Consider the following 12,567-nt stretch of genomic DNA (forward strand, 5'->3'; position numbering starts at 1 on the left):
ATAATAATAGTAATAGTCACAGGAATATCAGCAAATATTAGTAGCTCCTAAAATCTCAAAATATTCACACAATACTTAACTAACCCCAAAGAATATACGACTTAAAGTTACCTTAGTTATTAGAGGACGTTTCCCAAGTCCAGAACCCTGAAGCCCATAATGCTGTCCTCTGCCGGAGGATTTATCTTATTGTCCCCTCGGGCTATAGCTCCACAGTGTGCTCACTATTTGTTTGGCCAGTACTGTCCTATAGGGTCTGTTCAGTTTGCTGGGTACTGCTATGCATTCTCTCCTGACCTCTTGTTATGTACACTTGCTTAAAGTCACTTCCTTGACTTCCACATCCCTCCAGCTACTACTGCATTCCTCTGCTCCTCCTTATAGCCATTATTTTGGGGGGCAGGCATTTTCTATGTAAAATTTCTTCATTGTCTCATTGTCCAATCACTCGTTAAACTAGTGTAAATTTGTTTACTCCTGCATCATGTCACTGAATCTTTTCATGATCACCGATGTTACCATACTCAATGTCTATTCTTTTATCTAATCTCACAGCAAAGTTGTTATAACAGTCTATTTCCTCTTATCAAAAACACTAGCTTCTTTTAGATCCCATCTGATTTTCATCATTGTTCTCCAACTTCTTATTCTCCCTTACAGGATTCCTTCTCTACCCAAAACCTATATATCCATGAAGTTCAGGACTCTTTCCTTGTACCTCTCCTTTATACACATCTCTCTTAGGTAAGTTATTTATTACCATGGTGTTAAATGCTTCCTTTGTGCTCATAATTTAGTTCTCAAGCCCAAAGTAGTTTTTTGAACCCTGGACAGTTTGTAGCTAACAGTTTGTGATTATAGGGTTAGAGAGAAAATACTGGAGGTCGAGAACTCTTCATTTTATGATGAATAAACATCCTTTTCTGCCTAATTGTGGCTGTCCTTGTACTTTCATAATTTCCCTACAACATGAGAAGGAGGATGCAATTTCTTGGTAGCCCTTTTAGGGTTATCTGACATTGAGGGGAGGCAATTAAATGTGAATTTTGTAACAACCTTTTGTTTTAGACCAGATTTCCTGCTGGGGCATTGCCCCCCTGTCAAAGGAGGAATATGGGCTAAGTCATACAAAATTGCTTCACATTTGAGTGCAGTTTCAAAATTTATGTAAGACTGTATTGACTTCCTATCATACTGAAAGTCATTCTAGGAAGTCATTCTATTCCCAGAATCTCCCAGTGAGGATAGCATGGGATATTCTAAAACTTAGAACTTATGCTTTATTCTTTGGAAAGTGCTTGGTAAAGAGTCTGGTGCCTATGGAGTTTTCAGAAGCTGCTTTTTACAGGGGAGTGAGGTGAAACAAGGTTTTATGAAGGGAGTCTATAAACCATCAGAAACATCTCAAATGTAATACATCCAAGCTAAATGTTTGATTTCTGCCCACAAAACCATCGTTTCCCATTTTGATTATTAGTATTACATTGTTAATTATGCAAGCCAAAATTTCCCTCCCTCACTTGCTATGTGCCAATATTTAGCAATTCCTACTGTTTCTACTTACAAAATCTACCTTTACTCTTCATCTCCACTGCCACCACTCTTGTCCAAGAGGGCATATATCTCATTCAAATCATGGTAATGGCCTTATGATCGTCTCATAAATATGATTCCCACAAAATGTAAAAGCAGTAAAAATGAAAATTATTCAAAATAGTGCATTATAAGCAGTAAAATCAAACTTAGGATAAGTAAGAAGAAGAAAACCAATAATTTTAACCATAACTCCTTTTGCATATTTTGATTTTTATCCATGGGTGCAGAGTAGTTGAATAAAAAAGAACTTTAGTTTTAAAAACAAACCCAAAAGTTAAAAGCCTTATAAGCTTTTATTAAGGGACTGCTTTTTATATGAGTTATTGCTAAGTCTCTCAATGTGAAATTTTTATACAGAACTTAGGTATAATATGTACAAGCGACTTGATTTTTCTGGCTTTTACCTCATAGATATGTAGTCCTTTCTCTGGAATATTGTTGGAAGGTTTTGATATGCTCCTGTGAATGTATAAAAGGTATGCAAATAGAATTCCTTCCTATTGTTCCTCATTCCTCGGAATTGCGGAGCTCATCATCTATAGCTCCCTTTTGTGTTAGTCTGGATTTATTATTGAAAACACTGGAAGATTGCCTTTCACAATCTTCCTGTGCTCTTCCTGGAGGATGCTAAATGGAGTAGTGGTGCAATCTGTATTTTAAAGATTGGAGTTAGACTGTAAATACCAGACTATTAGATTTTGCACACAGTTATGCAGAGTTCTTTTGGGTTCAGAATGGCTACTGTCTTAGAATACATTTGAAGGAAGAAAAAGAGATTACCTCTTCAGCAAATGTGGCTTGTGGTGGTGTCTATCAGACTTGCCCGTTTTATTCTGGCCAAGGTGTCATTGTGAAAAAGGGAAAGCTTCAGGAGGGAATGATTTGCAGGGTTACTGTTCTACGCTGACCCTTCTCTCCATTTTTCATGTTACCATCAGATTGGAGCAATTTTACCCTGAGCGATGGTTGAGAAAGTAAAAACCTCATCCCCCTCCTCTCCCCCTGCCCCCCCCCCCCCATGCCTCTGGCAGAAGACTGTGAACACTCTTCTTTGCTGCTTTTGTGCTTTGGATTTCTGTCTCTCAGAGATTTGTGAGAGCATATTTGAAAGACTTTGTTTTGTATACTTCCAGCTCTGGTACTTGGTGTGCAGATATTTCCTTAAAAATGTCACCTGTCACCAAAATATTCTTGTGCAGTATATGATAATGATACAATTTGAGTATTACTTGCCTAAACAGGGAATAAATTCAGTTTATACTTTATTAAGATGGTTAGTCGGTTAGGCTCTTCCCTGATGATAGGTATGTCTGTTTTTATTAAAGAACTAGAGGCCCGGTGCATGAATTCATGCACAGGTGGGGTCCCTTGGCCTGGCTGGGGATCAAGGTCCATGGGGGGAGGGACTGCAGGAGGTTGGCCGGCCATCCCTGACCAGGGCCAATGGGGGCTGGCCGGCCGGGGGGTGGGGCGGAGGCACGGAAGGTTAGCCGGCCATGGGAGGTTGGCTGCAGGAGCGCACTGACCACCAGGGGGCAGCTCCTGCATTGAGTGTCTGCCCCCTTGTGGTCAGTGCATGTCATAGCAACTGGTTGACCTGTCATAACGGTCACTTAGAGATTATATAATATATATATATATCCCAAAACTAAGGTCTCTAAGAGAGAAATTCACAGAGCCTTAAATACAAGTAAATGCAAACAGTCTGCTTCTGTGTTCTTATCTGTTTTCACTTACCCTCATTGCAGTTCCTCTGTGGATTTGCCTGGAATCCTTAGCTTGAAGGGTTCAAATACATTAAATGTTTAATGATTATTCTTTTCAGCATGTAAGAAAGGACCCAAGGCTGATGCCTCACAGGGATTTGACAATTTCAATATTTAATCTTTGTGATCTCATGAGTGTCCTCTGATGTCAATTCTACTCATGTATTCTGATCACCCGGAGTGGAGGTTAATAATGCCTATTTGTTATCAAGGTTCTGTGTGGGATTTTTATTTTGTCTTAGTCACTTTGAGCTATGTTATATCCATTCAAGCTGCTTCTTTAAAGCATTATGCCTATTTTGGAAAAGTTGATATTATACCAATAGCTGTAGAAAATCAAGAATGCTTTAAAAGCCTTGTAAAAACATCAACTTAATAATAACTATTAAGCTTTTCCAGTGCTATTTAAGGAGATTTGCAACATTCATTATACTTCCTTTGAAAACATCAAACTAAAACAGTAACATAATGGTTTTGCAAAGATTTATTTCTAAAATTAAGTGGTGAGGGCTCTTCTTCCCTTGAACATGTTTGGAAACGATTCCTTTTTAATCTGTAAAATCTGTCCATACTGAAATATACAAATAAAACAAAAATATTTTTCTTACTAAAGCAGGAGTGGTAATAAAATTACGTCCTTTATATGTACCATCAAATAGAATAGAGTACTATTTGGTATACATTTATATTTTATGTGACATTTTTGTCCCAAATCACTAAATTAATTGTAAAAATATTTAATAGTTGACCATTTTAACCACTGGTTTTGATAAAGTCATGACATTAAGGATTTACTTAATATAGTAATTTAGAGAAACAAAGTAAATATGTAGCCCTCAAACAAAACAACAATGTACATGTTTTAGGCATGGGAAATTTGGAATGTTTTAGATTTCCCTGGTAAATAGCAGACACTTAGAAAGGATTATCATGCAAATCCTACGTAGTATGCGACGAGCTTATCCTGATTTTATTAGGCCAGGCTTCTAAGTAAGGGCAGTGGGCTCTTCTGCATTCACTCCTTCCTCTTTGACCTTGGAGCTTTGCTGTAAAGACATTCAGCCACTGCTCCTGTGTGACAGCAGAAATACCTGATTTGGCAAGTGTGTACTTTATGAAATGTGATATGGCATCAGTCATCATTAACCCAAATATTCCCATCACATGCAGGGCCTGACCCCATCACATCTGGTTTCCTGTTTGAAAATCCTTCACTTTGTGGAGGTTTTGCTGATAACAAGGCTCAGAATGATCTCTAGGCAATGGAAACTGACAGAAGATGAATTATCTGTCACTCAGGAGGATGCCCTGGCCGTGGAAACAATCAAGTACAACTGTCCATTATTATTATTTCTCCCCCTTGGCTTTCTTTATTTCTTGGATTATTTTCCAGCTCAGCATCTGCTTTAAAAGCCTATTGAAAAATCTCAAGAGAAAATATGAAACAGAGGACTCCAGGAGAAATTATTCTTATTGATAGCAAATGCAATCTTATTCTCTTTGTTGCCCAAATAACATGTCCAATCATAACACATTCATTTTTCCAAAGGAGCACTGAAAAGTGCACATATACATTGTGTGGGTATCTTAAGAACAAGATTTTTTGTTAGCTATTAAATGTCTGGGTAAATTGTAAGTTTGTGGTTAGGAAATCACTGGTTTTATTCTCCTACTGAAAAGTTTTGGGTGATTAATGATGTGGTATCAGCCAGTGAAGATGGCTCCATATTAGATGCAAAATATTTTATCATTTAGAATTGATCAAAGGGTTATATTGATATATCTAATTCTTTTGCTCATTAAGCACTGATTCTAGGTTGTTTTACAAAGAAACTCATATCTGAATACCACTTTCTCTTTGCCAAGTAGCAGCACACCAGGCAGGTAACAGAAAATCATACTTCTCGGTTCGGCAATTCAAGGTATTTTAGGTATCTTTGAAATGGGGGTGGGATGGGGTGGGGGAGTGAGTTTGGTGATGTTAAGAGGTCAAATTAGTAAGTAATTACTGCAATTTTATCTGTGCATGAGCAAGGAGGACCATTTGAAAATTTAAATCTCTAGGCAGGGAGTTAAATGGTTGTGAAAAAGCCAATGGATTTTGAGATGTTAAGAGGATTTTAAGGAGAAAGACTTCTTAAAGATTTATGTCTAGATTAGGATGCCAAACTCAGTTGCCAATAAGGGCTAGGCAGTCATATAGGATAGTGAGATATGAACAAGCTTTCTTTGCACATTAAAAATACAATAAAATGTAACCATATGAATCTCACAAATAAGATATGGTAAGCAAAAGATGGCAGACTTCCAAGAAAGAATACATTCTGAATGATTCCATTTTCATAAAGTTCAAATAGACAAAGCAAACCTATGGTATTAGAAGTTAGGGGAGCAGTTCCCTTATAGGAACAGTGGATGGAGGAGGCCCAAAGGGGCTTCTGGGACAGTGGCAATGTTGTTTCTTGGTCTGGGCATAGATGGATTCAATTTATGAATATTCACTGAGCTGTATACATATGGTTTGAGTCCTTTCCTGTCTATATGTCTCATTTCAAGAAGAAATTTAAAAAAATATGTCCATTCACATCTTCAAATCCACAAAAATATCAGTCACTCATCTTTTTTTGAAACTTGTAGCCTAAAGGTTTAACTTTCTTATTCTAGCTTTTGATAGAGGCATGAGTACAGAGAGCTATTTCTTTGCCCTAAAAAAAATAATATGTTATATTATGACAGTAAATGGTAACTGGTACTGGGCCTTGGTATCAAGAGAAATAAATAATAAGGAGAGATGAAGAGCATAACTGGAGGGGCCATACCTTTCTACAGCAGCCATCTGCTTTTATATTTCAGCCAATGGTGCCATGTGGGTATGTGTACTGAGGGCTACTAGGTTTCTAATGTTTTTATTAAGCCAGGACTCTTGATGTTTGAAATCTCCAAATTTTCAGTTTTGGAGGAATCTTTTTAAGCTCAGTGGCACTAGAGGAATCTTATCTGTAGATCAGATGTGACCTCCAGTTTGATCCCTTTGGTGAGGAAGGGTGGGTTGGTTTCTGGGGACATGTGAGCTATCTCTGGACAGATGTTGAAAAAAAACTTAAGAAATAAACATAAAAATAACTAGAGGCAAGGAGCATACATATACTTTCTGTTTAATTGCATTTTGTATGCTGTTTATGCCAGTATTAATGATCGTTTCTTCATTTAAACCTCTGGGAGTTTATTATATGTTCTGGCATCTCACATTTAAAGAATGGTGGAGTCTGTGGCCTTCATTTTCCATGTTGCTTTGAGCATGTTTTTCTCTTTGATTCTCCCAAATGCACATCTATTGATTGCTTACAATGTTTTAGGCACTGTGCTATGCATTCAGGATTTATGTTCTCCCTGATTGCTCAGATACTATGATTGTCAACAATTTGTGGTAGAGGAAAGGGAAGATTTCCTGAATTATTATAAGTTAGTAATAATTAGGATTCAAACCAGGCCTATTGAGCTTAAACTCTTACACACTGATCTGCCACTAATCACAAATGTTATCACTGTATCTAGAGGTATGTAAATAAAAAAATGTCATGCCTTTACTATAAACGAGAAAACTGAGGCGCAGATCCATGAAATGACTTGACAGAACTGACATTGCTGTTGAGTGAGAGAGGTTTCTTGTTCTTATATTCTTTCCCCCATGACACTGAATGAAGGTCATTCAGTGAGTTAATTTCATCTAAGCAGATTTCTCTAACTGTGGATTCTTTCCTGTCACATAGCAGTGTAATTATCCTTTATTTGTGGGTATACTCTAAATAAAATCAACTTAATCTTAGGTGATAAGATGGACCGCAAACAAGAAGTACACTATGTTCTGATAGGTATACGGGGAGTTAGTATTCTTGATGCTTGGGATAACAGCTAATGGTGGCATCTCCTCTCAGCTAGTGAGTTAGAAAGCCAGGCATTCATCCAAATATGCAGATGTGTAGCCTCGTGTAGACAAAGCCTTCAAATAACAGGCACAGTTTTCAATTTGAATTATATTCCTTGGTGCCAGACAGTGGCAGAGAATCTGGCAAATAAATGCATATTTTAAGAAGAATTCATTCAATCTTCACCAATTATAATCCAGGGAGAAAGTTATATTTTATGGTTTGACTTATTGATCGTATATTATGCTTTTTAAAACTTTAATTGATCCTTTTGCATTTTCTAGTTTTCTTCCACTAACCAGTGAATAAGGCTCACAATTTTATTTGCTAGATGGAATTTAATTTCAACAATCAAAACAAAACTTTTGTCTATTCTTTTTTCTATTCAGTCAGTGAGGAAATCATAAAATATTTAATGCAGCATTTGAATCCGAGAGTTGTAGAATTATCTCTTGAAATAGCCTGGAATGTATCAAACAACACATTTTATTTGTATTCTTGCTTCCTAAATGTTTATAGTAAAAATAGAAAGATAGCTTTATTGTATTTTTGCTAAATTCATTAGCCCTTCTATTCAGTCTGTTAATTGTCCCATCTCCTTGTGTGGTCCTAATGAAAAGAATCCATTTTTAACCAGCACCCTCCATTGTGGCCCGATGTTACCATGGAAATGAAGTAGCTTGTTCTGATATTGTCTGCTGTACATATTTACAGCACATTAGGTAACACCTGGGCATTAAAATTTCACAATTTAATAGGTTTTTATCTTTAAAAAACACCGACAACACCATTTTCCCTTCACATTAGTTTCTTGCCCTTATGGTGGATGAATGTGCAAGTAGTACCATATTTTTCCATGTATAAGACACTATTCTTTTGTAAAATCATTAGACTGAAAATCGAGGGGCATCTTATACATAGAAGTCAGCCGAGGAGGGAGCCACAGGGGTGCTTAGCTGCTCATACCACAGGCTTTCTCCAATCACGAGCCTGATTGTTACTGATGTCAGCTAATGCTGTAAATGGAGGTGAAGGTGGAGAGTGCGCAGATGCAAATAGGGACCAGAGTGTTCTGAGCCCATAAAGATGTCAAAAAATAAAAAGAAAAATACCGGTAAGAGATTGTCTTACTCTGCAAAATTCAAACTGAATGTAACTAGCTATGCAAAAGAGCGTGGAAATAGAGCTGCAGAGAGACAGTCTGGACCTCCTCCCACTGAGTGTCTGATCAGACAGTGGAGAAAACAGGAAGAACAACTCCTTAAGATGCAAAAAAAGAAGAGCTTAAGAGTAAAATCATCAAAATGGGCAAACTTGGAGCAGAAGCTTAAGACATGGAATTTGGAGCAGCACCAGAGTGGCTTATGTGTGTCAACCAAGCTTATTCAATGTCAGGCAAGAATGTTTGCAAGCAAAATGAACATTGTTGATTTTATAGGGAAGGCAAAATGGTGCTTCAATTTCATGAGGAGAGAAGGGTTGGCCATGAGAACATGAACAAATTTAGCTCAGAAAATGTCACCAGTTTATGGGGAGGATCTCACATATACAGACAGTGACTCAGAAGACAGCAGTGATACAATAGAAGTTGAAGAAATTGATATGCCTGGAACTAATAGTGATGAGGAAGAGAGCAGTGATGCAATAGAGGCTGAATAAAGTGATATGCTGCGTAATATCATAGTACTGGTATATAAACATTATCAAATTACTAAATAAAAATGTGTTCTGTTTTATGTTTAAAATATTGATTTCTTAATTTTGGGTTGGAAAAGTGGGGGGCATCTTATACATAGGGGCATCTTATACATGCAAAAATACGGTAATTACCAGGGCTGGTGAAAGGTTGGATGTTAGGTGAGATTGTTCACTAATCTACACTAATGAAAGACAAAGATGCTAATTGACCATACCTTTGCCACACCCAAGCCATGCCCACCAGCCAATCAGAGCGACTATATGCAAATTAACCCAACCAAGATGGCGGTTGGCAGCCACAGAGCTGGAGCAAGCAGGAGGCTTGGTTGCCCCGGTGATGGAGGAAGCCAAGCTTCCCACCTTCTCTGGCTGGCTGTGGCCTCTGCAAAAGGCAACAAAGTTTCAATGATAGAAGCTAAATAAATCCCAGATACCTGCTTCCAGCCAGCCTCCACTGGGAGCTTGTGTGGCTGGAGTCCGTGGCCAGCCTGCAAACAGCCATCAGCCCCTCACCCAGGCTGGCCAGGCACCCCAGCGGGACTCCCACCCTGATCCGGGACACCCTTCAGGGCAAACCAGCCGGCTCCAACCCATGTACCATGTATAATAAAAGGGTAATATGCAAATTGACCCTAACAGCAGAACGACTGGGAATGACTGGTCACTATGACACATACTGACCACCAGGGGGTAGACACTGAATGCAGGAGATGCCCACTGGTGGTCAGTGCGCTCCCACATGGGGAGCTCTGCTCAGCCACAAGCCAGGCTGACAGCTGCCAGTACAGCAGTGGTGGTTGGAGCCTCTCCCCCCTCCTCAGCGGTGCTAAGGATGTCCGACTGCAGCTAGGCCTGCTCCCCGCTGGCAAGTGGACATCCCCCGAGGGCTGCCGGGCTGCCAGAGGGATGTCTGACTGCCAGCTTAGGCCAAATCCCCTGGGGAGCGGGCCTAAGCCAGCAGGTGGTCATTCCCCGAGGGGTCCCAGACTGTGAGAGGGCACAGGCCGGGCTGAGGGACCCTCCCGAGTGCACAAATTTTTGTGCACTAGGACTCTAGTATACTATATTATACTTGGGGCCCAGTGCATGAATTTGTGCACCTTGAAAGGAACTGTGGGCCGTGAGACTGTGGTAAGCACAGGGGCGGGTCTCAGCACTTCCTCTGCACCCCTGCTGTGGCCCCCATCCCCTGTCTGCCAGCAGCCCTGCTCCTGCCGCCACTGCTCCCATGTGCTGATGACACAGAGCAATTGGGGATGGTGCCAGAGCGGGTGCGAGTGGGCCTGGCACCGTCAGCAAATGTGAATGGTGGCTGCTGCCCTGATCACCTTTCAGGAGCAGAGAGAAGTGGAGAAGCCCTCACAGGAGATCGGGGACAGCAGCCGCTGCTCGCACCTGCTGATGGAGCTGAGTGATCAGGACCGGTGCAGGGCGCCGACAGCTGGTGTGAGCGGCAGCTCTAGGGTTGTCACCAGCAGCAGATGTGAGAGGAAGCTGCTGGCCCTAATCACCCCTCAGGAGCCGGGGGAGGTGGAGAAGCCTTGAGGGGTGATCGGGGCCAGTAGCTGCCACTTGCACCTGCTGACAGTGCCAAATGACAGGGCCAGCGCTGGGCGCAAACAGTGGGTGCGAGTGGCAGTGCCAGCATCAGATGCAAGCAGGGCTGGCGCCGGCCGGCAGCAGGTGCAAGCACCAGGAGGTACTGCGGTGCACAGGAGCAAAGAACTTTCAGTAACTACCAGAGGCTCACCCTCATGACAGCAACTGGTGCCCTGCCTTGGTCTGGCACCCCCACTCACCTGCTCCACCATCCTGCTGCAGCCGACACCCGCCATTTTCTGCTCACTCCCCCTGGTGGTCAGCGCACGTCATAGCGACTGGTTGGTTGGTTGTTCTGCCATTCGGTCTATTTGTATATTAGGGTTTTATATATATACATAGATTCTATAAATTACACATATATAACAAGTAGAAATTTACTATAATATTCACAACATAAAAATAGAAAAATTTATTTTAGTCTATTTTTATTAAATCATAAATGTAAATTATTCTCTTAGATGGTATTTCAAATATATTTGTATTTCTATTCAATATTGGTGTATGCCTATTGGATATCTGATGCTACAATAATAGCTGGTGCTACAAAAATGAATAGGATATATTTCCTAAGTGCAGGGAGATCATATTCTAGAATATCAAGTGACTTAACTTGACTAAACATATATTAAATATTTTCCAACAAGGGTGATCCTTGGAACTCAAAGACAATATCAGATTTATAGTCACATGAAATCTATAAAGATACAATGTCAATGATCACCCTTTTTAAATATGGTTTCTTAGGTAACTTTATACCAGAGCTCAGGATCATCCTGGAGGATCAGGGAAAACAACACCCCTGATATCCACATATTTATGCTTAACTCTTGGGGCTACTTGGCAACACACATATACCTTTCTTTTATCTTCCTATACCCCACAAAAATTTCAAAACAATTATTTAATCTCTCAAATTCATATTTAATTCCCACATTTTATGAGCTTGTCTGACTCTTGGTTAGAATTTTCAGTTCTTACCATCAACATTTCTACACATTTTTAACTAGTTTTTACTTATTTCCTCTTGCTTTATAAATAGAAATAACTTTTCTCTTCAAGGCTAATATTCTCCACTTATGGGCTTGACTCTGTCATCTCCAAACTCTTTAGGCCCCCAAACTCAATTTGACTCTAGAAAATTGACCCTCATATTGTTATAGTAGCACTCGTAACAGAATTTAAGGCAGTCCCAAAGAAGTCTTTGTGCTTCTGGTAAGACTATGAGTCCACAGCTGTGACGCCCCTCAGAAGTCCCAGAGCTCCACATGCTTTTGATATTATCCCTATCACATGCCACACCACTTCTCTAAAGCTTGTTGAAGAGGCCAATCCCAAAACAGGAATCAAGTTGATTTCTTTTTTTTTTTTTTAAATATATTTTATTGATTTTTTACAGAGAGGAAAGGAGAGAGATAGAGAGTTAGAAACATCGATGAGAGAGAAACATCAATCAGCTGCCTCCTGCACATTCCCCACTGGGGATGTGCCCGCAACCCAGGTACATGCCCTTGACCGGAATCGAACCTGGGACCTTTCAGTCCGTAGGCCGACGCTCCATCCACTGAGCCAAACCGGTTTCGGCTTTTTTTTTTTTTTTTTTAAATAAAGTTGATTTCTTACATTCCCTAAGAAACCATCAGGATTAATTTCTTCATGCCCTACCTTCGGCACAAGCTAAACCCAAGCCTCCTGGGATACCCATTGTGATTTTAGCACCACATGGCTCAGTGTGTTCCCTAATCGGAATGTTTCCTTTCCTTTCTCATTTGTCCACACTTTCACTGTGCTCTCTACAAAATTCCCTATGTTGTTTGCTCTTAATATTTCCTCTCCTTTTGATCTATTCTAAAGGAAGCCCAGGTATCCTCTCAGAAAATAACTCTCTGAATGGTAACATCTTTTCTTCCATGTTCCACAGGGCCCAGGGGTGGATTGGATGTCCCTTGCTTCTTGTCTTCTCTAGACCTGATTGTCCCTTT

The sequence above is a fragment of the Myotis daubentonii genome, chromosome 1 (genome assembly GCF_963259705.1).
Source record: "Myotis daubentonii chromosome 1, mMyoDau2.1, whole genome shotgun sequence".
In the NCBI taxonomy this organism is placed as follows: Eukaryota; Metazoa; Chordata; class Mammalia; order Chiroptera; family Vespertilionidae; genus Myotis; species Myotis daubentonii.